The 27,053-nt window shown below is 38.0% G+C and overlaps 1 protein-coding gene across 2 annotated transcripts in view; it reads left to right on the plus strand.

Moving 5' to 3' along the window:
- The window catches only part of sema6e (sema domain, transmembrane domain (TM), and cytoplasmic domain, (semaphorin) 6E), a 255,502-nt gene that overhangs the window by 129,932 nt on the left and 98,517 nt on the right, over positions 1-27,053 (plus strand). For both annotated transcript variants that reach the window (XM_061881724.1, XM_061881726.1), the window contains exon 3: positions 12,477-12,550. The gene's annotated coding sequence lies outside the window, so the exon portion shown is untranslated. The remainder of the gene's footprint in view (positions 1-12,476; positions 12,551-27,053) is intronic.

Below are 27,053 nucleotides of genomic sequence, written 5' to 3' on the forward strand. Positions count from 1 at the left end.
TATGACATGTATGCAATGTAACTGTGGAGGAGCAATCGCATCCATGATATAACACTTCCTTATTTTCACTTGTATTATTATTACATACTGTTATTATTATTATTAATATTAAAACATATCTCCGTTGTTTTCTGTTATGACGTTTATGTAATGTAACTGTGGAGGAGCAATCGCATCCATGAAATAACTTGCTTATTTTCACTTGTGTTATTATTACATATTGTTATTATTATTATTATTATTAATACTTAATGATATGTCTGTTTTCTGTAATGACGTTTATGTAATGTAACTGTGGAGGAGCAATCGCATCCATGAAATAACACTTCCTTACTTTCACCGGCATTGACATTACACACAGTTATTAATATTACAATATATGTCCGTTGTTTTCTATTATGACGTTTATGTAATGTAACTGTGGAAGAGCAATCACATCCATGAAATAACGCTTCCTTATTTTCACTTGTATTGTTATTACATACTGTTATTATTAATAATATTAAAAAATGTGTCTGTTTTCTGTTATGACGTTTATGTAATGTAACTGTGGAGGAGCAATCGCATCCATAAAATAACACTTCCTTACTTTCACTTGCATTATTATTACACAGTTATTAATTGCAGAAAATATGTCCGTTGTTTTCTGTTATGACATGTATGCAATGTAACTGTGGAGGAGCAATCACATCCATGATATAACACTTCCTTATTTTCACTTGTATTATTATTACATACTGTTATTATTATTATTAATATTAAAACATATGTCCGTTGTTTTCTGTTATGACGTTTATGTAATGTAACTGTGGAGGAGCAATCGCATCCATGAAATAACTTGCTTATTTTCACTTGTGTTATTATTACATATTGTTATTATTATTATTATTAATACTTAAAGATATGTCTGTTTTCTGTAATGACGTTTACGTAATGTAACTGTGGAGGAGCAATCGCATCCATGAAATGACACTTCCTTACTTTCACCGGCATTGACATTACACACAGTTATTAATATTACAAAATATGTCCGTTGTTTTCTATTATGACGTTTATGTAATGTAACTGTGGAAGAGCAATCACATCCATGAAATAACGCTTCCTTATTTTCATTTGTATTGTTATTACATACCGTTATTATTAATAATATTAAAAAATGTGTCTGTTTTCTGTTATGACGTTTATGTAATGTAACTGTGGAGGAGCAATCGCATCCATAAAATAACACTTCCTTACTTTCACTTGCATTATTATTACACAGTTATTAATTGCAGAAAATATGTCCGTTGTTTTCTGTTATGACATGTATGCAATGTAACTGTGGAGGAGCAATCGCATCCATGATATAACACTTCCTTATTTTCACCTGTATTATTATTACATACTGTTATTATTATTATTAATATTAAAACATATGTCCGTTGTTTTCTGTTATGACGTTTATGTAATGTAACTGTGGAGGAACAATCGCATCCATGAAATAACTTGCTTATTTTCACTTGTGTTATTATTACATATTGTTATTATTATTATTATTAATACTTAAACATATGTCTGTTTTCTGTAATGACATTTATGTAATGTAACTGTGGAGGAGCAATCGCATCCATGAAATAACACTTCCTTACTTTCACCGGCATTGACATTACACACAGTTATTATTACAAAATATGTCCGTTGTTTTCTATTATGACGTTTATGTAATTTAACTGTGGAAGAGCAATCACATCCATGAAATAACGCTTCCTTATTTTCACTTGTATTGTTATTACATACTGTTATTATTAATAATATTAAAAAATGTGTCTGTTTTCTGTTATGACGTTTATGCAATGTAACTGTGGAGGAGCAATCGCATCCATAAAATAACACTTCCTTACTTTCACTTGCATTATTATTACACAGTTATTAATTGCAGAAAATATGTCCGTTGTTTTCTGTTATGACATGTATGCAATGTAACTGTGGAGGAGCAATCGCATCCATGATATAACACTTCCTTATTTTCACTTGTATTATTATTACATACTGTTATTATTATTATTAATATTAAAACATATGTCCGTTGTTTTCTGTTATGACGTTTATGTAATGTAACTGTGGAGGAGCAATCGCATCCATGAAATAACTTGCTTATTTTCACTTGTGTTATTATTACATATTATTATTATTATTAATACTTAAAGATATGTCTGTTTTCTGTAATGACGTTTATGTAATGTAACTGTGGAGGAGCAATCGCATCCATGAAATAACACTTCCTTACTTTCACCGGCATTGACATTACACACAGTTATTAATATTACAAAATATGTCCGTTGTTTTCTATTATGACGTTTATGTAATGTAACTGTGGAAGAGCAATCACATCCATGAAATAACGCTTCCTTATTTTCACTTGTATTGTTATTACATACTGTTATTATTAATAATATTAAAAAATGTTTCTGTTTTCTGTTATGACGTTTATGTAATGTAACTGTGGAGGAGCAATCGCATCCATAAAATAACACTTCCTTACTTTCACTTGCATTAGTATTACACAGTTATTAATTGCAGAAAATATGTCCGTTGTTTTCTGTTATGACATGTATGCAATGTAACTGTGGAGGAGCAATCACATCCATGATATAACACTTCCTTATTTTCACTTGTATTATTATTACATACTGTTATTATTATCATTAATATTAAAACATATGTCCGTTGTTTTCTGCTATGACGTTTATGTAATTTAACTGTGGAGGAGCAATCGCATCCATGAAATAACTTGCTTATTTTCACTTGTGTTATTATTACATATTGTTATTATTATTATTATTATTAATACTTAAAGATATGTCTGTTTTCTGTAATGACGTTTATGTAATGTAACTGTGGAGGAGCAATCGCATCCATGAAATAACACTTCCTTACTTTCACTGGCATTGACATTACACACAGTTATTAATATTACAAACTATGTCCGTTGTTTTCTATAATGACGTTTATGTAATGTAACTGTGGAGAAGCAATCGCATCCATTAAATAACACTTTCTTTCTTTTACTTGCATTATTATTACACACAGTTATTCATTTTTAAAAATGTGTCCGTTGTTTTCTGTTATGACATGTATGCAATGTAACTGTGGAGGAGCAATCACATCCATGACATAACAATTCCTTATTTTCACTTGTATTATTATTACATACTGTTATTCTTATTAATAATATTAATAAATATGTACGTTTTCTGTTATGACGTTTATGTAAGGTAACTGTGGAGGAGCAATCGCATCCATGAACTAACACTTCCTTACTTTCACTTTCATTGATATACACACCGTTATTAATATTACAAAATATGTCCGTTATTTTCTATTATGACGTTCATGTAATGGAACTGTGGAGGAGCAATCGCATCCATTAAATAACACTTTCTTACTTTCACTTGCATTATTATTACACACAGTTATTAATTTTTGAAAATATGTCCGTTGTTTTCTGTTATGACATTTATGCAAAGTAACTGTGGAGGAGCAATCGCATCCATGACATAACACTTCCTTATTTTCACTTGTATTATTATTACATACTGTTATTCTTATTAATAATATTAATAAATACGTACGTTTTCTGTTATGACGTTTATGTAATGTAACTGTGGAGGAGCAATCGCATCCATGAAATAACACTTCCTTACTTTCACTGGCATTGATATTACACACCGTTATTAATATTACAAAATATGTCAGTTTTCTATTATGACGTTTCTGTAATGGAACTGTGGAGGAGCAATCGCATCCATTAAATAACACTTTCTTACTTTTACTTGCATTATTTTTACACACTATAATTAACATTTGAAAATATGTCCGTTGTTTTCTGTTATGACACTTATGTAATGTAACTGTGGAGGAGCGATTGCAATGCAGTCAGCTACACTCTGCGTGTGCCCTTTTTTTTTGTGTGTGTGTGTGTGTGTGTGTGTCCAAATTTGTCTGTGCGTGTGTGTGTCCGCCTGTTTTAGGTGTGTGTGTGTGTCCATATTTGTCCTTTTGTGTCTATGTGCCTGTGTGTGTGTTCAAATTTGTGTGTGTGTCTGTGCGTGTATGTGTCCATAGGTGCATGTGTGTGTGTCTTTATATTTATCTGTGTCTGTGTGTGTGTGGATATGGGTGTGTATATGTGTGAGTGTAGCCATATAATTTTGTGTGTGTCCACATATGCAAGTGTTTTGTGTCTTTGTGTGTGCGCACGTGTGTCCAAATGTGCTCATCCATACGTATATCCCTGTGTACGTACACACACACACACACACTCGTGTGTATGTGCGTGCGTCTGTAAAACAGCATAATTAGGTCTTTTTCCACTAAAAGTCCAGGAACATTAAGTTCCTGGAACTAAAGGTTCCTGGGGAAGTGTGTGGTTTGTGTTTCCACCGCCCTTCACAGTTCAGGTGGTTTATACAAATCAGGCTGAGGACATACGGAGGAGTGATTTCCTATACTTCTACACTGTTACCATGTAAATAAACCGACATTATTAGGTCACAATTATTTTACCACAAAGTAAGTAAATGAAATACAAAGCGATAGATAATAAACAAGACGGTAAGATTTATATACCAAATTGTTCATAGAAAGTCTGGCTTTTGTCCGCCATGTCCAACAGTCAGAAAGTCGTCCTTTCAGTAAATGATGGATTCATGAGGGTCAGACGGTTCTTTGTGGTCCATTTCAGTTGTAAATAGAAATATATAAATAATAAATGTCACTGTTTTTCTGTAAAGAACAATATATAAATAGATAAAGTCAGTCTTTATTTGTAAATAACAATATATAATTAATAAATGTCAGTGTTTCTGTAAATAACATATCAGTATACATGTCAGTGTTTATCTGTAAATAACAATATGTAAATAGTTAATGTCAGTGTTTATCTATAAATTACAATATATAAAGAGTTCATGTCCGTGTTTATCTATAAATTACAATATATAAATAAATGTCAGTGTTTATCTGTAAAAACAATATATAAATACTTAGTCAGTGTTTATCTGTAAATAATATATAAATGATAAATGTCATTGTTTATTTGTAAATAACAATATACAAATAGTTAATGTCAGTGTTTATTTGTAAATAACAATATATAAAAATATAATGTCAGTGTTTATAAATAACAATATAAAAATAGTAAATGTTGGCGTTTATAAATTACAATATATAAATAAAAAATGTCAGTGTTTATCTGTAAAAACAATATATAAATAGTTAGAGTCATTGTTTATCTGTAAATGATATATAAATTATAAATGTCAGTGTTTATTTGTAAATAACAATGTATAAATAGTTAATGTCAGTGTTTATATATATAAATAACAATATGTAAATAATAAATGTCAGTTTTTATCTTTATCTGTAAATAACAATATATGAATAAACAATAATAAATGTCAGTGCTTATTTGTAAATAACAATATATGAATAGGTAATGTCAGTGTTTATCTGTAAATAACATATGAATAGTTAATGGCGATGAGGTGGCGACTTGTCCAGGGTGTACCCCGCCTTCCGCCCGATTGTAGCTGAGATAGGCACCAGCGCCCCCCGCGACCCCGAAAGGGAATAAGCGGTAGAAAATGGATGGATGGATGGATAGTTAATGTCAGTTTTTATCTGTAAATAACAATATATTATTAGTTAATGTCAGTGTTTATCTGTAAATAACAATATATGAATAGTTAATGTCAGTGTTCATCTGTAAATAACAATATATAAATATATAATGTCAGTGATTATCTTTAAATAATATATAAATTATAAATGTCAGTGTTTATCTGTAAATAAAATATAGTTATGTCAGTGTTTATCTGTAAATAACAATAAAAAAAGTTAATGTCAATGTTTATTTGTAAATAACAATATATAAATAGTTAATGTCGGTGTTTATCTGCAAATAACAATATATAAATAGTTAATGTCAGTGTTTATCGGTAAATAACTAAAAAAAATAATTAATGTCAATGTTTATCTGTAAATAACTATATATAAACAACAAATATTGTTTATCTTACAGCGACGACACAAACACATCAGATTTAGCATTAGCTTGTTAGCATTAGCATCCTGTTCACTGGGGTTGAGGCTAATAACTACACAAATGCAATGTCACTGACTACTTTTACAACATGTAATAAAGTAAATAGTTAATATTTGATGTTATTTAATGCCTAATTATTTCACATTTATCCAACAAAAGTAGTAAGCAGCTGGAAGTCTGGCTGAATATTTTGTATTTCCCCCTAAATGCGTTTAAAATAATCGCGTATAAAAACTAATAAGCAACAATAAACTGCATCTAGTTGAAAGACTACGGCTGAGTACAGATAGTTCCACTAATCAGCTTTCTTCGACACAAACATGTCACACAAAAGTTCCTGGCGTCGAAAGCTCCGTTCGTTCTTCTTTCTCGACGTTGTCAAGTTTGTCGTAAGAAAAAAAACAAACACAAGAAATAAGAAACAAACAAGTCGTCCTCTCATGCTGTCATGGTGCTCTTTGTGTTCGAATTCAAACTGTGTTCCACCAGTCAGCGTTGGACCCCTTTAAAGTTCCTGGAGCCGTTCAAAAGTCCCACCGCACTTCAAGGAACTAAAAAAAAAAAAAAAGTTCCTTAAGAACTAAAATCTACCTGGGTAGTTTTTGTGGAAACACAGAGGGGGCGGACTTTATTCACCCAGTAAATGTGGAAGACCTTTTTACGTGCTTCCAGCCTCCCAAGTGTACCTAATGGAAGGACCAGTGGGAGTGGGAGAACACACACACACACACACACAGTTTTAATAAAGACAGCTTGGGTCTGTTGCATTTCATGTGATTTATGTTCAGCTATTACATTCTGGACCAAAGTTGCGTTAGCTGTGTGTGTGTGTGTGTGTGTGTGTGTGTGTGTGTGTGTGTGTGTGTGTGCGTGTGCGCGCGACATGCTGGTATTTATTTTGGATGCCGTGTGCTGCAGGGAGGGGAAATTGCGAGGTTTGCGCGGGGGTCGGGGGGAGGGGTTGTCCGAGACAAGGACGAGTCAAGGTCACTGCAGAAAGGCCGAGGGGGTGGAGTCAAGGAGCAAAGGTTGGGGTGTGCAAGCTAAAGGTTAACGGATGAACAACATCTCCATCCTGCGCCCTTTTGCTCGCGACTTCCTGATGACACAGCAATGTTTGGTAACTATGGTTACGCTAAGGCGATGATTGCATGGACACATGATTAGGCACGCCCCACTCTAAACGTGGTCATGTGATTCAGTTGAAGACGCGTCCAGTAGAGTTGAGGGACTTGTGCTTCCGTCTACTTCTTTTCGGACATGATTTTATATTTAGATTTAGATTTATTGTGATTGGAGTGTTGAGGCGGTAACGTTATTGTTCTCGCGTGCCCCCCCTCCTCGTCCTGATCGTTGGCGGGCTCTGACCCAGTTTGCAGGTAGAGAACGTTCCGAGCGCAAAGCCAAGCTTCCCCGATCCGAGCGCGAGTCTATTTATGTGGAGCGTGGGCGTTTGGAAGGCGGCTCAGCGCACGTTAGCGCGCCCAAACTCGCCACTTGTTGCCAGTTGAGGCCTAATGAGCCAGCAGCAACGTTTGCAGAGAGAAATGAAGACGTCTTATTCTTTTTTCTTATTTTTTCTTGATTTTTCTTCTTTTTATTGTTTTTTTCTTTATGATCTTAGTTTCTCTTCTTTTTTCTGTCTATTTTCTTTTAATTTTTTCTTTTTTTCCTTATTTACCTTTTTTATATTGTTTGTCTTTGTTTTTGAGGGGTGTTTGCTCTGTTTTTCTTTCTTTGTGAACTATTTCTTTCTGCTTCTTCTTCGTCTTATTTTTTTTTCTTAATTTTCTTTTCAAATTTTTTTTCTTTGTGTTTTCAAGGGTTTTTTTCTTTTTCTCCTTTTTAACTTTAACATTATTTTTTGTGTTTCTTTTTCTCCTTTTTCTCATTTTTGTTTTTTAATGTTTTTTTTTTTACCATATTCTTTTTTTTACATGTTTTCTATTTTCTATGTTTTCTTCTCTTCCTTCTTTTCAGAGAGGGGTTATTTTTTATTTATTTTTTCTCTATTTTTTTCTTGTCTTTTCTCATTTAAAAATTTTTTTTATTATTATTTTTTGTCTTTTACTTTTTCCTTCTCTTTAAATTTTTTCATTTTCTTTTTCTTCTTTGGTTTATTTTTTCCTCAATGTTCTCTTTTCGCATTCTTCTTTTTTTTCCATCCGTCCATTTCCTACCGCTTATTCCCCTTTGGGGTCGCGGGGGGCGCTGGTGCCTATATCAGCTACAATCGGGCGGAAGGTGGTGTACACCCTGGACAAGTCGCCATCTCATCGCACCTTATTTTATGTTTTAGTCTTTCACTTTATCCTTTTTTTGCATTTGATTCCATTTTTCATTAACTTTTTCTTGTCTTTTTCCTTTTCAGAGAGGGGTTCTCTTTTTATTTAATTTTTCTCTATTTTTTTCTTGTCTTTTCTCAGTCTTCTTTTTTATTTTATTGTATTTTTTGTCTTTTACGTGTTGTTTTATAAAAAAAAAAATTCAATTTTTTCAGTTTCTTTTTGTTTTCTTCTTCCTTTTCAAAAAGTGGTTTTCTTTTTATTTATTTGCCCAAACGAAGCCAAGGTGTTGAGAATAAAAATCGTTGTTCCTCTTCAGACGCGGTGCCCATCTAATGGGGTCTAATTCATCAAATTTTTCATCAATCAGCCGTGGACCCTTCCCCCTATGACGGACTCAGACCCTGCATTATTAATAACACAATTCCTGGAGCCAACCCCCCCAAACGTTAGCGGTCAGGGTTCATCCATCAGCGAGCGCTGCAAGGCCTCATGGGAAATATCCGCGGGCATGAGCGCCGAGGGGGGAAGTGATGTTGCATCGCTCGCGACAAATGTGGGAAGACGTATTGTTGGACATCCCTCCACTTCCTGCAATCCTTCCAAAGCAGGAAGTGTTCCTGAGTGTTCGATGTCTATCTTTAAAGCACGCCGTGCTCCTTTTGGTGCAGGAGCACACCCATCATTTTGCAAGCTTTAAAGGGGAACATTATCACAATTTCTGTATGGTTAAAACCAATAAAAATCAGTTCCCAGTGGCTTGTTTTATTTTTCAAATTTTTTCTCAAAATTTTACCCATCACGCAATATCCCGAGAAACGTCCTCAAAGTGCCTGATTTACACCATCACTATATCCACCCGTCTATTGTCCTGTGACGTCACTGCGTGAAGCCACCAGAAACAAACATGGCGGATAGCACAGAAAGGTATAGCATAGTAGCTCGGATTCAGACTCGGATTTCAGCGCCGTAAGCGTTTCAACAGATCACGCATGTATTGAAACGGATGGTTGGAGTGTGGAGGCAGGTACCGAAAACGAAATTAAAGAAGAAACAGAAGCTATTGAGCCATATCACGACAGACAGCGGCACGGGAGGAAGCGAGGACGAATTCGGCGATCGCCTTCTAACCAACGAATGTTATGTGTTTGTTTGGCATTAAATGTGGCTGGAGGGAAAGGCTGGATGCAAATATAGCTACAAATGAGGCATAATGATGCAATATGTACATACAGCTAGCTTAAATAGCATGTTAGCATCGATTAGTTTACAGTCATGCCGTGACCAAATATGTCTGATTAGCACACTCCATAAAAGTCAATAACATCAACAAAACTCACCTTTGTGATTTCGTTGACTTTATCGTTGGAAATGCATCTGCTTTGAGTGTCGCAGGATATCCACACATCTCTGTCGTAGCATCGCTATCGTCGGTGTGCAGAACAAACGAGGGACTTTTGCATCTTTTGACCACTGGTACAACTTGAATCTGTCGATTGGTATGTGTTTGTTTGGCATTAAATGTGGGTGGAGGGAAAGGTTGGATGCAAATATAGCTACAAATGAGGCATAACGATGCAATATGTACATACAGGTAGCCTAAATAGCATGTTAGCATCGATTAGCTTGCAGTCTTGCCGTGACCAAATATGTCTGATTAGCACATAAGTCAATAACATCAACAAAACTCACCTTTGTGATTTCGTTGACTTTATCGTTGGAAATGCATCTGGTTTAAGTGTCGCAGGATATCCACACATCTCTGTCGTAGCATCGCTATCGTCGGTGTGCAGAACAAACGAGGGACTTTTGCATCTTTTGACCACTGGTGCAACTTGAATCCGTCGATTGGTATGTGTTTGTTTGGCATTAAATGTGGGTGGAGGGAAAGGCTGGATGCAAATATAGCTACAAATGAGGCATAATGATGCAATATGTACATACAGCTAGCCTAAATAGCATGTTAGCATCGATTAGCTTGCAGTCATGCCGTGACTAAATATGTCTGATTAGCACACTCCATAAAAGTCAATAACATCAACAAAACTCACCTTTGTGATTTCGTTGACTTTATCGTTGGAAATGCATCTGCTTTGAGTGTCGCAGGATATCCACTAGAGATGCGCGGTTTGCGGTCTCATCCGCGGAGTCCGCAGATAAACCGCGGGTTGGGCGGGTGACATGACGAAAAAATAGATTTTAAATAGATTCGGGCGGGTGGCGGTTGAAACATTCGGAAATATTTGATATACATGGTTCTGGGATCGGTATCCTCTACCATTCAAAAAGCCATTTAGGACCCGTGTCATAAAGCGAAGAAGACAATAGGAGATGCAAATATTCTCTAGGATGACTGCCGGCAGTCACCCAGTTAATAAGTATTAGGGCGCGCTATGAACCCTTTGCTTTATCGCCTTCTACAGCATGTACGATCTACTTGTCAGCCCAGCAACATTTTGTGTGTGGCTTCTGCAGACACACACACACGACTGCAAGGCACACTGGGTGACACAGAGTACACTAATGGTTGTGATATAAACAATTTTAACAGTCTTAATAATATGCGGCACGCTGTGAAGCCACACCAAACAAGAATGACAAACACATTTCGGGAGAACATCCTCCCAGTAACACAACATAAACGCAACACAATAAATACCCAGAATCCTTTGTACCCATGACAATTCCTGACTATTTTATACACCCCGCTAGCAGCAAACCCCGCCACCCCCCTCCCCCCCTCCGTGCGTCGGTAAGGTGGGCGGGGTTGGGGACGCGGGGGTGTAAAATATATTCAGGAAGTGTCACGGATGCAAAGGATTATGGGTATTTGTTGTGTTGCGATTATGTTGTGTTACTGTGAGGATGTTCTCCTGAGATGTGTTTGTCATTCTTGTTTGGTGTAGCTTCACAGCGTGGCACATATTAGTAAGAGTGTTAAAATTGTTTATATCACAACCATTAGTGTACTTTGTATCACCCAGTATGCCTTTCAATCTTGTACGTGTGATTGCGTAAGTTGCATACAACATTTTGCTGGACTAACAATCGGTTTGTACATATTGTTGAAGGTGTTAAAGTCAATGGCTTCACAGCACGCCTTTATTCTTGTCATCAGGATGAACACCATTGGATATTCGCGAGAACGTTAGTGGCTCCCGTTATCTTTTTTACTCTGTGAAACGGCTTTAAATAGCTCTTTGAGTGGTAAAGGTGGCCGACCTCTGATGAATTTCAACGGGCGGGTGGCGGGCGGTTGCTGTTCTGATAAAATGTTGGTTCGGGTGGACGGCGGGTGGATGACGACTTTGGTGATGCGGTTGCGGATGATATAATTGCCTACCCGCGCATCTCTAATATCCACACTTTCTTGCCATCTCTGTCGTAGCATAGCTGTCGTCGGTAAAGTGTGCAGAACAAACGAGGGACTTTGGCATCTTTTGACCACTGTTGCAACTTGAATCCGTCTCTGTTCCGACAACACACCGACGAGGCATGATGTCTCCAGTCGAAAAAACAGAAAATAACAGAGCTGATTTGACTTGGTGTGTGTAATGTGTTTGAGAAAATGGCAGGTCGCTTCACGATGTGACGTCACGGGTGAAAGGTCATCGCTCCGACAGGCGAACAATTGAAAGGCGCTTAAATCGCCAAATTCACCCTTTTAGAGTTCGGAAATCGGTTAAAAAAAAACGTATGGTCTTTTTTCTGCACCATCAAGGTATATATAGACGCTTACATAGGTCTGGTGATAATGTTCCCCTTTAAAGGCCGCGGCGTTGGACTCAGCCTTCTTGCCGCCTTCTGTCGGCGGTGGGGGGAAAAAAAAAAAAAAAACGGGCGCCCACTCGTCATCGCGAGCGTGGGCGCGTGACACGGCGTGGCGAAAAAGGCGGCCAGAAAGATGGCGGACATCTGGTGTGTGTGCAGTGTGAACACAAAGCGTGTTAAACAACTTTTTTAAAAATGTTTCCTTCCATGTACACGCTTCACTCACGCCGCTAAGTAAACATCTTAAGTGACCTTTGCCGACCCCGACCCCCCCCAAGCCCCACCCTCTCTGGTCCTGCCGAGATCACATTTTCCTTCTTTGTTGTGTCTTTCAGGGCGTTTGACGGGTGGACACGTAGCTCCGCCCCCACCGCTGAGCCCGCCCCAGGTGTTTTGAAAAGACCTGACAGTAAGTTGGCTTCCAGCCTTTCTTGCTAACTGCGTATTGATCGTCAATAATTTGCTCATCAATAATCCATTTTTACATTTGATGCAAGAAAATTACCTCAAAATGTTTTGTCATTTTCATATTTATTATTTTTGTAAACAGTGTGGGAATTGATTGATTGGGGGCGGTATAGCTCGGTTGGTAGAGCGGCCGTGCCAGCAACTTGAGGGTTGCAGGTTCGATTCCCGCATCCGCCATCCTAGTCACTGCCGTTGTGTCCTTGAGCAAGACACTTTACCCGCCTGCCCCCAGTGCCACCCGCACTGGTTTAAATGTAAAAATTAGATAATGGGTTTCACTATGTAAAGCGCTTTGAGTCACTAGAGAAAAGCGCTATATAAATATAATTCACAATTCACATTGGTTGATTGATTGAAACTTGTATTAGTAGTTTACACAGTAGAGTACATATTCCGTACAATTGACCACTAAATGGTAACACCCCAATAAGTTTTTCAACTTGTTTAAGTTCTGGGTCCACATTAATCAAATTCATGAAACATAAATAATCAAGATTTTTATTAATCATGATTTTAAATCAATTTTTTTTTTAAATTTCAATTACCGTACTTCCTTGAATTGCCGCCGGGGCGCTAATTAATTTAAAACCTCTTCTCACTCATGCGCTTACCAAAGGCATGCGGTAAAAGTAAGCATGCGCTAATTGTTTTAAAACCTCTTCTCACTCCGGCACTTACCAAAGGTATGCAGTAAAAATTTGAGTGTGATGTAAGCTTGGACCTTAAATCCTACCGAATAGCTCTTAATTTTTTTCCCTTTATGCGATTTCAAATTACCGGTATTGAAATCAGCCTCCTCCATTTTGGAAATGACGACAGGGGAAGTGTCACTCGTGACGTCACGAGTTTGACCAGGCGGTAATACTAAGCATGCCACAATTATTTTGGGAAGCCAAGTTGACCCGGCAGTAATTCAAGGCAGGCGCATACTATATACCCTGCGGCAATTCAAGGAAATACGGTATTTATTTTTTTGATAAGAATCCATTTTTAAAAATACATTTTTAGGCCAGAAAAAGCTGTTCTATGATATTTATTACAATACCAAATAATATAGTCATCGGCGGTCACTCGAAGAGAGTATAACGATCCTCCTGGAAGGGGTGTATCCCTTTATGGAAGATGCCCAGACACGATCCGTGACAGATCCGGGTCAGAGTCCAGTGGCATGGCGTCCAAGACAACTGGGGACCCTTTTCTGCTGCAGCCTTCATCCGACATTCAGCCGTTTTGACGCTCTATAGGTTTAGCAGCCGTCCTCCGCCTGTTCCACCGTTGAGGTCTTGGGTTATTATTTACCCATAAGTGGGCCCACATGGATGTGGGCGTGCCTTCTTCTGCCATCGCAGGGAGTTCTTACATCTACAGTCTTCCGCCTGCTCCGCCGTTGAGGTCTTCACCGTATCCCTTAATAGGGGGAAGTCAGGTACTCGGCCTTTGCTGAGGGCCACCTGGGGTAACAGTAGTAGAGGGGTTAACCTCCTAGTGCCCCAAGACCCCTTAGAGGAGTTTCCACTGCCGGATGCACTTTAACGTCATGCCCAGAACACTAAAAAAATAATACATTAGTAAGGCCAGATGGAGTCATCAAAATAGCCACATCTGGCTCCAGAGCCATAGGTTCCCAACCGCTGCTCTAGGATCACGTATTTTGGTATTTGATGCATATTATATTTTAGCATACTAACATTAGTACGCTTGCTTTTTTTTGGTGCTAATTTTGTAGGTATATGCTTAAGTCATATTTTGGTACTTGATGCATGCTAATCCATTTTAAACACATTTTTCAGGTACACACCTCAGAGTAATACATGTTGGTATTTGACGCGTCTTTGTATTTTAATATTTTATGAGTGGTGTGTTAGCTTGTTTGGATAATTTAGCAGGTATACACCTCAGTGTCATATTTTGGTATTTCACTAATGTTAACCGTAAGTGTCAGGTTCAAACACTGATGACATCTATTAAACAGGACAAGAAGCAAAGAATCAAACAGAGACAGAATACAATTTGGCTCAGTGAGGAGAAATGTGTACATCTGTACCCGTGTACATTGTCACTACACTCTGCCAAAAGGTTGCACGCCTCCTTCTTTTGTTTGGACATTCCCTGACCACATGGCAACAGCTGCTTCTAAAGGGACGGGGTCGTAAACAGTTATTTCCTTTGTTTACAAAAGCAGTTGAAAAGAAAAGGTTGGTTCATAAAAGAGGTCGTAAAAGAGTTCAAAAAGAGGTTCGTAAAAGAGTCCGAAAAAGAGGTCGTAAAAGTGTTCAAAAAGAGGTTCGTAAAAGAGTTAAAAAGAGGTTCGTATAAGAGTCCAAAAAAGAGGTCATTAAAGAGCTTCGTAAAAGAGTTCAAAAAAGAGGTCGTAAAAGAGTTCCAAAAGAGGTTTGAAAAAGAGTCCAAAAAAGAGGTTGTAAAAGAGTTCAATAAGAGGTCCGTAAAAGAGTCCAAAAAAGAGGTCGTAAAGGAGTTCAAAAAGAGGTTTGTAAAAGAGTGGAAAAAAGAGGTTGTAAAGGAGTTCAAAAAGATGTCCGTAAAAGAGTCCAAAAAAGAGGTCGTAAAAGAGTTAAAAAAAAAAAAAGTGGTATGTAAAAGAGTCCAAAAAAGAGGTAGTAAAAGAGTTCAGAAAGAGGTTTGTAAAAGAGTCCAAAAAAGAGGTAAAAAGAGTTCAAAAAAGAGGTCGTAAAAGAGTTCAAAAAGAGGTTTGTAAAAGAGGTCTGTAATAGAGTCCAAAAAAGAGGTCTGTAACAGAGTCCAAAAAAGAGGTCTGTAACAGAGTCCAAAAAATAGGTTCGTAAAAGAGTCAAAAAAAAAAATTTCGTAAGAGGTCAAAAAAGATTTTAAAAAGAGGTTTGTAAAATAGTTCAAAAAAGAGGTCGTAAAAGAGTTCAAAAAGAAATTTGTATAAGAGTCCATAAAAGATGTTGTAAAAGAGTTCAAAAAGAGGTTTGAAAAAGGTTCCAAAAAAAGGTTGTAAAAGAGTCCAAAAAAAAGTCGTAAAAGAGTTAAAAAAAAAAGAGGTATGTAGAAGAGTCCAAAAAAGAGGTTCGTCAGAGAGTCGAAAAAATAGGTCAGTAAAAAGAGTTCAAAGAGAGTCCGTAAAAGAGTTCAAAAAGAGGTATGTAAAAGAGTCCAAAAAAGAGGTTGTAAAAGACTTCAAAAAGAGGTTCGTCAAAGAGCCAAAAAAAGAGGTTCACAAAAAAGAGTCCAAAAAAGAGGTCGCGAAAGAGTTCAAAAAGAGGTTTGTGAAAGAGCCTAAAAAAGAAGTTCGTAAAAGAGTTCAAAAAGTGGTGCGTAAAAGAGTCCAAAAAAGAGATCCGTAAAAGAGTTCAAAAAGAGGTTTGTTAAAGAGTCTAAAAAAGAGGTTTGAAAAAGAGGTCCGTAAAAGAGTTCAAAAAGAGGTTCGTAAAAGAGTTTTAAAAAAGCGGTGCCGGGAGGGGAGTCGGGCCCTGCTTCCTCTCCGCTTTGTAGTTCTTGGGTCACGACACTATCTTTCTGTTGATTACAATACATGAATAAACAGAACACCTTCATGTTGCTTCCCATCCTACACAGTGGAGTTTTACCAGCCTTCTTCTTGGTAGGATCAAAGACATGTTTTTGCTTCTCGCTGGGAACTCTTTGAAACACAAAGTTTTGTGATAACTTATACAATACAATTATTCTAACAGCAAGCATGCTATTGTTAGCATATTCACATAGTACAGTTAGCATGCTAGCTTCGTCAGCGAAGAGAGCAGTCACCACCCCGCCTGTCAATCATAACGAACAAAGGCTCAGCACGTTTGCGAGGGTTGGCGTTGGTTGGAATGTATGAGGGGAGCATCCGCACAGCGAGCTCCCGCCGAGCAGGTTACATCGACACAAAGAGTCGTCACACGGGTCGGAACCGCCCACCGAGGAACACGTGAGAGCCGAATGTTGTGCAAGCCGGGACAACAACAATGGCGGCGCTGTCACCCCGGCCCACGTGCACCAGAACACGTGTTGTGAGTGTGGGAGGGTCTTGATGTCGCGTAGCTCGCCCAGATCCACTTCATAGTACACACTTCACACCTTTAAAGGGGCGCCGCTTTCTGGGGGGCCAGTTTTGCCCGTCATTCCCGATCATTGTGTCAGACAAAAACATCGTTTTCTATTGTTTTTATGCATTCTATATAGCAAATAAAAGTTAGTAAGAGTCAGCTAAAAGCGGGGCCGATAGGAGTCGCTCTATTAGGCTTATAAAGTGCTCTGGAAATAAAACTCCATCGAAGTTTGATGTACATGATGTAAGTATATGCAGTCCTGGTCAAAAGTTTACGTACACTTGTAAAGAACATGATGTCATGGCTGTCTTGAGTTTCCAATCACTTCTACAACTCGTATTGTTTTTGTGATATGGATTGGAGCACATACTTGGTGGCGAAAAACATTCATGAAGTTTGGTTCTTTTATGAATTTATTATGGGACTACTGAAAATGTGACCAAATCCGGTGGGGCAAAAGTATACATAAATGATCAATTTTGGTGAAGTGGAACAGTTATGATCAAATCCAATTAGCTTCACGGCATGGCCTCTCAACTTCATGTGAGTGATTATGATTGACGACACCTGTTGACTTCTCTGAGCCCATTTAAATCGAGCTCATGTGACGCAGTCATTAAACTCGCTTACAAACGCAACGATGGGAAAGTCAAAGGAACTCAGCACAGATCTGAAAAAAACGAATCGTTGACTTGAACAAGTCAAGAAAGTCACGTGGAACCATTTCAAAGCAGCTTAAGGTCCCAAGAGCAAGAGTGCAGACAAATGTATAAAGTGCATGGCACAGTTTTGTCACTGCCACGATCAGGAGGACAATGCTAACTATCATGTGCTGCTGAGACAAAACTGATCAGGATGATCAAGAGTCAACCGAGAACCACCAAAAAGCATTTCTGCAGTGAATTGGAAGCTGCTGGAACACAGGTGTCAGTGTTCACAGTCAAGCGTGTTTTGCATTGCCGTGGACTGAGAGGCTACCATGCAAGAAGGAAGCCTTTCCTCCAGAAGCCACACCTTGAGGCTTGTCTAAAGTTTGCTGCTGATCACATGGACAAAAATAATACCTTCTGGAGGAAAGTTCTGTGGTCAGATGAAACAAAAATTGAGCTGTTTGGGCACAATACCCAGCAATATATTTTGAGGACAAAAGGTGACATTAAGTTCTTTACAGGGTGTATGTAAACTTTTGACCACTAGTGTGTGTGTGTGTGTGTGTGTGTGTGTGTGTGTGTGTGTGTGTGTGTGTGTGTGTGTGTGTGTGTGTGTGTGTGTGTGTGTGTGTGTGTGTGTGTGTGGGCATTTTGCGCGTGTTTGCGTTTGTGTGTGTGTGTCTGTGTGTTTGCGTTTGTGTGTGTGTGTGTGCGTTTGTGTGTGTGTGTGCGTTTGTGTGTGTTTGTGTGCATTTGCGTGTGCGTTTGTGTGTATGTTCGTGCGTTAGTGTGTGCGTGCGTTAGTGTATATGTGCGTTTGTAGGTGTGTGCGTTTTCGTATGTGTGTGTTAGTGTGTGTGCGTTTGCCTGTGCGTTTATGTGTGCCTTTGCGTGTGTGTTTGTGTGTGTGTGAGCGTTAGTCTGTGTGTGCCTTTGCGTGTGTGTGTGTGTGTGTGTGTGTGTGTGTGTGTGCGCGCGTGCGTGTTAATGTGTGGGTGTGTTTGTGCATGCGTTTGCGTGTGTGTGTGTTTGTGTGTGTGCGCGTTAGTGTGTGTGCGTGTGCGTTTTTGTGTGTGTTTGCGTGTGTGTGTGTGTGTGTTCATTAGTGTGTCTGTGGGTTTACATTTGCGTGTGCGTTTGTGTGTGTGAGCGTTAGTATGTGTGCGTTTGTGTGTGTTTGTGTGCATTTGCATGTGTGTGCATTTGCGTGTGCGTTTGTGTGTACGTTCGTGCGTTAGTGTGTGCGTGCGTTAGTGTATATGTGCGTTTGTAGGTGTGTGCGTTTTCGTATGTGTGTGTTAGTGTGTGTGCGTTTGCCTGTGCGTTTACGTGTGCCTTTGCGTGTGTGTGTGAGCGTTAGTCTGTGTGTGCCTTTGCGTGTGTGTGTGTGTGTGTGTGTGTGTGTGTGTGTGTGTGTGTGTGTGTGTGTGTGTGTGTGTGTGTGTGTGTGTGCGCGCGCGTTAATGTGTGGGTGTGTTTGTGCATGCGTTTGCGTGTGTGTGTGTGTGTGTGTGCGTGTGTGTGTGTGTTCATTAGTGTGTCTGTGCGTTTACATTTGCGTGTGTGTTTGTGTGTGTGAGCGTTAGTGTGTGTGTGTTTGTGTGCATTCTCATGTGTGTGCATTTGCGTGTGCGTTTGTGTGTGCGTGCGTTAGTGTATATGTGCATTTGTGTGTGTGTGTGTGTGTGCGTTTGCCTGGGAGTTTACATGTGCGTTTGCGTGTGTGTTTGTGTGTGTGTTTGAGCGTTAGTGTGCGTGTGCGTTTGCGTGTGTGTGTGCGTTTGCGTGTGTGTGCGCGTTTGTGTGTGTGTGTGTTTGCGCGCGTTGATGTGTGGGTGCGTTTGTGTGTGCGTTTGTGTGTGCGTGCGTTAGTGTATATGTGCATTTGTGTGTGTGTGTGTGAGTGTGTGTTTGCGGGTGTGTGTACGTTAGCGTGTGTGTGTGTGTGCGTTAGTGTGTGTGTGCGTTTGCCTGTGAGTTTACGTGTGCGTTTGCGTGTGTGTTTGTGTGTGTGTTTGAGCGTTAGTCTGTGTGTGCGTTTGCGAGTGTGTGCGCGTTTGTGTGTGTGTGCGCGTTAATGTGTGGGTGCGTTTGTGCGTGTATTTGGATGTGTGTGTGTCTGTGTGTGTGTGCGCGTTAGTGTGTGTGTATGTGTGTGTGCGTTACAGTGTGTGTGCATTTGCGTGAAAGTGTGTGCGTTTGTGTTTGTGTGTGTGAGCGTGCGTGCTGGGGAGTTAGTGGGATGTCCTTGTGTGTCTTTGCGCGCTGCAAAACTTGAGTTGACCTGGTTGGCCGTCAGAACAACTGTCTTTGTGTGCCCTGATTTCCTCCTTCCTGGCGCCCCCCCCCGCCCCCTGAGCGGCGCCCTGGCTGGAAGTTAGCGAGGCCGCGGACACGTCTGCTCTGACAAATAGTCAGCGAGGAGGCAGATGGCGCTGGCGAGAGGTGGCGACTTGTCAAGCCGGTTTTTCGCGGCGCGTAGAACACGTGTCGACGCAAAAGCCTCACATGTGCACGAAGCCGCCGCCGTGCACGCCACCTCGCGCCGCCCGCCGGACCTTGAAAGCGTGCGCGTGCGGCAGAGGTGCGTGCCATGCCGAGAGACGCTGACATCGACACGAGCCGTCAGCTGCGCGTCTGCGTGACGCTAGCTCAAATGTTTGACAGCTCGGCTCGTTAGGACGTGTCCTCTGAATGTAAACACCCTGCCTGCTAAATATTCCACTTAGAATTCATGGCGCGCTTCACGGCTGCAGGATTCTCAGAGCCCACAAGTTGTAGCTCTCCCTCTTCATTCTTTAGGCGTCGCATGGAGGCCTTTATGTATGTGACATATTTAAACATTGTAGAAATGTATGTCATATGTAAACATCACATGTATGCAATTGTATGTAAACATCGTATAAATGTGTCGTATGTAAACATTGTATAAATGCATGTCGTATGTAAACATCGTAAAAATGTGTCGTATGTAAACATCGTATAAATGCATGTCGTATGTAAACATCGTATAAATGCATGTGGTATGTAAACATCGTAAAAATGTGTCGTATGTAAACATCGTATAAATGCATGTCGTATGTAAACATCGTATAAATGCATGTGGTATGTAAACATCGTAAAAATGTGTCGTATGTAAACATCGTATAAATGCATGTCGTATGTAAACATCGTAAAAATGTGTCGTATGTAAACATCGTATAAATGCATGTGTCGTATGTAAACATCGTAAAAATGTGTCGTATGTAAACATCGTATAAATGCATGTGTCGTATGTAAACATCGTATGCATGTGTCGTATGTAAACATCGTATGCATGTGTCGTATGTAAACATTGTATAAATGCATGTCGTATGTAAACATCGTATAAATGTGTCGTATGTACACATTGTATAAATGCATGTGTCGTATGTAAACATCGTATAAATGTGTCATATGTAAACATTGTATAAATGCATGTGTCGTACGTAAACATCGTAAAAATGCGTCGTATGTAAACATTGTATAAATGCATCTGTCGTATGTAAACATCGTAAAAATGCGTCGTATGTAAACATTGTATAAATGCATGTGTCGTATGTAAACATCGTGTAAATGTGTCGTATGTAAACATTGTATAAATGCATGTATCGTATGTAAACATCGTGTAAATGTGTCGTATGTAAACATCGTAAAAATGCGTCGTATGTAAACATTGTATAAATGCATCTGTCGTATGTAAACATCGTAAAAAGGCGTCGTATGTAAACATTGTATAAATGCATGTGTCGTATGTAAACATCGTAAAAATGTGTTGTATGTAAACATTGTATAAATGCATGTGTCGTATGTAAACGTATAAATGTGTCGTATGTAAACATTGTATAAATGCATGTGTCGTATGTAAACGTATAAATGTGTCGTATGTAAACATTGTATAAATGCATGTGTCGTATGTAAACATCGTATAAATGCGTCGTATGTAAACATTGTATAAATGCATGTGTCGTATGTAAACATCGTATAAATGCGTCGTATGTAAACATTGTATAAATGCATGTCGTACGTAACATCGTATAAATGTGTCGTATGTAAACATTGTATAAATGCATGTCGTATGTAAACATCGTAAAAATGTGTCGTATGTAAACATTATATAAATGCATGTGTCGTATGTAAACATCGTAAAAATGCGTCGTATATAAACATTGTATAAATGCATGTGTCGTATGTAAACATCGTGTAAATGTGTCGTATGTAAACATTGTATAAATGCATGTGTCGTATGTAAACATCGTATGCATGTGTCGTATGTAAACATCGTATAAATGCATGTCGTATGTAAACATTGTAAAAGTGCGTCGTATGTAAACATTGTATAAATGCATGTCGTATGTAAACATCGTATAAATGTGTCGTATGTACACATTGTATAAATGCATGTGTCGTATGTAAACATCGTATAAATGTGTCATATGTAAACATTGTATAAATGCATCTGTTGTATGTAAACATCGTATAAATGTGTCGTATGTAAACATTGTATAAATGCATGTGTCGTATGTAAACATCGTAAAAATGTGTCGTATGTAAACATTGTATAAATGGATGTGTCGTATGTAAACATCGTATAAATGCGTCGTATGTAAACATTGTATAAATGCATGTGTCGTATGTAAACATCGTAAAAATGTGTCGTATGTAAACATCTTATGTACTCAAGTCTATGTATGCAAGAGTATGTAAACATCATATGCATGTGTTGTATGTAACATATAAATATACAGTGGGGCAAAAAAGTATTTAGTCAGCCACCGATTGTGCAAGTTCTCCCACTTAAAATGATGACAGAGGTCTGTAATTTTCATCATAGGTACACTTCAACTGTGAGAGACAGAATGTGAAAAAAAAAATCCAGGAATTCACATTGTAGGAATTTTTAAGAATTTATTTGTGAATTATGGTGGAAAATAAGCATTTGGTCAACCATTCAAAGCTCTCACTGATGGAAGGAGGTTGTGGCTCAAAATCTCACGATACATGGCCCCATTCATTCTTTCCTTAACACGGATCAATCGTCCTGTCCCCTTAGCAGAAAAACAGCCCCAAAGCATGATGTTTCCACCCCCATGCTTCACAGTAGGTCTGGTGTTCTTGGGATGCAACTCAGTATTCTTCTTCCTCCAAACACGACGAGTTGAGTTTATACCAAAATGGATACATGGATGATACAGCAGAGGATTGGTAGAATGTCATGTGGTCAGATGAAACCAAAATAGAACTTTTTGGTATAAAGTCAACTCGTGGTGTTTGGAGGAAGAAGAATACTGAGTTGCATCCCAAGAACACCACACCTACTGTGAAGCATGGGGGTGGAAACATCATGCTTTGGGACTGTTTTTCTGCTAAGGGGACAGGACGATTGATCCGTGTTAAGGAAAGAATGAATGGGGCCATGTATCGTGAGATTTGGAGCCATCAGTGAGAGCTTTGCATGGTTGACCGAATACTTATTTTCCACCATAATTTACAAATAAATTCTTAAAAATTCCTAGAATGTGAATTCCTGGATTTTCTTTTCACAGTTGAAGTGTACCTATGATGAAAATTACAGACCTCCATCATCATTTTAAGTGGGAGAACTTGCACAGACGGTGGCTGACTAAATACTTTTTTGCCCCACTGTGTGTTGGTGGAACCGGGCTTCTAATGTTCCTCAGTTTCAGACCCATCACACCACCGGTACGCTCGAGTGAGCTTTTATCGCCGTTTTTTTGGACGCCTTGTCCTCGGAACCACTTCACACTCTGCGACGTTCGTGTGAGACGCGACCAGGTACTGAGAGACCCTCATTACCACAGGTGTCAATCAAGCTCCTCCCAGACAGAACCCACCAGAGGGTCTCTTGTGAAGGGTGTCTTTAGTGTCTCTCATCTTCTTGTGATGGAGGACAGTTGGGTCCGAACTTGGATGTGAACCAGCAGGTCCCGCAGTATTGATCGGATCCGACCAACCAGGCAGTATGCTAACTTCAGTTAGCATACTTGCATTATAGGACCATTCAAACGGTTTTTAAAAAGACTCAGTTAATGAAAAACAAAAAAAAAACATTGAATTGCCTACTACAGTGTTTTTCAACCTTTTTTGAGCCAAGGCGCATTTTTTTCATAGAAAAAATCAGGAGGCGCACCACCAGCAGAAAACATTCAAAAATGAAACCGATATTGACAATATAAAGATGTTCTCGCGATTGTTGGAGATGAGTTCAAACCATAACCAAGCATGCGTCACAGTAGCTCTTGTCTCAAGTACTGTCACCACCTCATACATCACCAAAAAAGAGGTCGTAAAAGAGTTCAAAAAGAGGTTTGTAAAAGAGTCCAAAAAAGAGGTCTCTAACTGAGTCCAAAAAAATAGGTCCGTAAAAGAGTTTAAAAAAAAGGGTCATAAAACAGTTTAGAAAGAGGTTCGTAAAAGAGTTCAAAAAAGAGGTCGTAAAAGAGTTCAAAAAGAGATTTGTAAAGAAGTCCATAAAAGATGTTGTAAGAGTTCAAAAAGAGGTTTGTAAAAGATTCCAAACAAAAGGTTGTAAAAGAGTCCAAAAAAGGGGTCGTAAAAGAATTAAAAAGAGGTATGTAGAAGAGTCCAAAAAAGAGGTTCGTCAAAGAGGTCAGAAAAAAGAGTTCAAAGAGAGTCCAAAAAAGAGGTCGTAAAAGAGTTCAAAAAGAGGTTCGTAAAAGAGTTAAAAAATAGGTCTGTAAAACAGTCCAAAAAAGAGGTCATTAAAGAGTCCAAAAAATATGTCGTAAAAGAGTTAAAAAAGAGGTCCGTAAAAGAGTCTAAAAAAGAGCTTGTAAAAGAGTTTATAAAAAAAAGTTTCGTCAAAGACTCCAAAATAGAGGTTGTAAAAGAATTCAAAAGAGGTCTGTAAAAGAGTCCAAAAAAGAGGTCCGTAAAAGAGTTCAAAAAGAGGCCTGTAAAAGAGTCCAAAAAAAGGTCATAAAAGAGTCCAAAAAAGAGGTTGTAAAAGAGTTAAAAAAGAGGTATGTAAAAGAGTCCCAAAAAGAGGTTGTAAAAGACTTCAAAAAGAGGTTCGTCAAAGAGCCAAAAAAAGAGGTTCGTAAAAGAGTTCAAAAAGAGTCCAAAAAGAGGTCGTGAAAGAGTTTAAAAAGAGGTTTGTAAAAGAGTTCAAAAAGAGGTCCGTAAAAGAGTACAAAAAAGAGATCCGTAAAAGAGTTCAAAAAGAGGTTTGTTAAAGAGTGACTTGTTTTGAGGTTTTTGGTGTTTTCTTTTGTCTAGTGCAAGGGGTCACCAACCTTTTTGAAACCAAGAGCTACTTCTTGGGTACTGATTAATGTGAAGGGCTACCAGTTTGATACACACTTAAATAAATTGCCAGAAATAGCCAATCTGCTCAATTTACCTTTAATAAATAAATCTATATATATACAAAAATGGGTATTTCTGTCATTCCGTCGTACATTTTTTTTCCTTTTACGGAAGGTTTTCTGTAGAGAATAAATTATGAAAAAAAGAGGAGAAAACACGAAAAAAATGAGAATTTAATTTTGAAACATAGTTTATCTTCAATTTCGACTCTTTAAAATTCAAAATTCAACCGAAAAAAAGAAGAGAAAAACTAGCTAATTCAAATCTTTTTTAAAACATTTTTAAAAAATAATTTATGGAACATCATTAGTAATTTTTCCTGATTTAAGTTTATTTTAGAATTTTGATGACAAGTTTTAAATAGGTTAAAATCCAATCTGCACTTTGTTAGAATATATAACAAATTGGACCAAGCTATATTTCTAACAAAGACAAATCATTATTTCTTCTAGATTTTTCAGAATTTCTTTTTTTAAAAGAAATTCAAAATACTTTGAAATAAGATTTAAATTTGATTTTACAGATTTTCTAGATTTCCCAATATATTTTTATTTTATTTTAATCATAATAAGTTTGAAGAAATATTTCACAAATATTCTTCGTCGAAAAAACAGCAGCTAAAATGAAGAATTAAATTCAAATGTATTTATTATTCTTTACATAAAAAAATAAAATAATACTTGAACATTGATTTAAATTGTCAGGAGAGAAGAGGAAGGAATTTAAAAGGTAAAAAGGTATATGTGTTTAAAAATCCTAAAATCATTTTTAAGGTTGTATTTTTTCTCTAAAATTGTTTTTCTGAAAGTTATAAGAAGTAAAGTAAAAAAATAAATGAATTTATTTAAACAAGTGAAGACCAAGTCTTTAAAATATTTTCTTGAATTTTCAAATTCTATTTGAGTTTTGTCTCTCTTGGAATTAAAAATGTCGAGCAAAGCGAGACCAACTTGCTAGTAAATAAATAAAATGTAAAAAATAGAGGCAGCTCACTGGTAAGTGCTGCTATTTGAACTATTTTTAGAACAGGCCAGCGGGCGACTCAACTGGTCCTTACGGGCACCGCGTTGGTGACCCCTGGTCTAGTGTTTTAGTTCTTGTCTTGCGCACCTGTTTTGGTGTCTTTTTCTCTTTTTTTTTGTGTTTTCCTGTAGCAGTTTCATGTCTTCCTTGAACCCCAATTCCCACATCTGCTTTGTTTTAGTAATAAAGAATATTTAGTTTGTGCGGACGCGTCATGTACAGATGTACTTTGTGGACGCCGTCAGCTCCACACGCTGTTAGTCTTTGCTGTCGTCCAGTATACTGTTTTTGTTTATTTTGGAGCCAATTCAGTTTTAGTTTTGTTTTTGCATAGCCTTCCCTCAACTTAAATACCTTTTTAGGGTCACTCACCTTTTGTTTCCATTTGGTTTAAGCATTTGATACATTTTTACCTGCACACTGCCTCCTGCTGTTGTCTGCATATTATGATCAGGACAAACCATGTTCCTGACATCTACAAAGCAATTAGCTACCTGCTGCCACCTACTGATATGAAAGAGTATTACATGGTTACTCGGCCAAGCTCTATTCAGTACAGACATTCAACAATGGCACATTATTTGCGGATTATAATTACTGGTTTGCGAGAAATATTTTTAACCCAAATAGGTGAAATTACATGATCTCCCACGGCAGACCAGACTGTATCTCACGGTACACTAGTGTGCTGCTGCACAGTGGTTGAAAAACACTGGCCTACTAAACCATTGCACTATAAATAACAAATAAAAACACCACTTTTGAACCCATTTTGCACTGTGAGCGAAGGTTTTTCACACCAAGAAAAAAAGCAGATTATAGAATTTAATGCTTGCATAAAACCTTAGCATGCTAACATTAGCATACTAAAATTACCATGCTAACATGGGGACAGTTGGCATACTAACAAAACCCATGATTTTTAGGTTTAAACCAAAAACAATTGTTCAAATACCAGTATAAAACGTTAGCCGCTAGCATTCTAAAATTAGCATGCTAACAATGTAAGAGTTAAAGTGAAAGATGGCACCAAAAGGGTTGTTAAAAGGACTCAGTAAAACAAAAAAGCATTGAGCTACCTACTAAACCCTTGCACTATAAATAACCAAACAAAAAACACTCTCTTCAAGCCCATTTTGCATTGTGAGCGCAGGTTTTTCACACCAAGGAAAAAAAGCGGATTATAGAATTGGCTAAAAAGCTTGCATAAAATCTTAGCATGCTAACATGGAAACAGTTAGCATAACTGCAATTTAGCGCCTACTAACAAAACCCATGATGTTTAGGTTTAAACCAAACACAACTGTTGAGATGCCAGTTTAAGAAGTTAGCCGATAGCATGCTAAAATGTAACATTTAAAGCAAAATT

The sequence above is a fragment of the Nerophis ophidion genome, linkage group LG21, assembly GCF_033978795.1.
Source record: "Nerophis ophidion isolate RoL-2023_Sa linkage group LG21, RoL_Noph_v1.0, whole genome shotgun sequence".
NCBI classification, from domain to species: domain Eukaryota; kingdom Metazoa; phylum Chordata; class Actinopteri; order Syngnathiformes; family Syngnathidae; genus Nerophis; species Nerophis ophidion.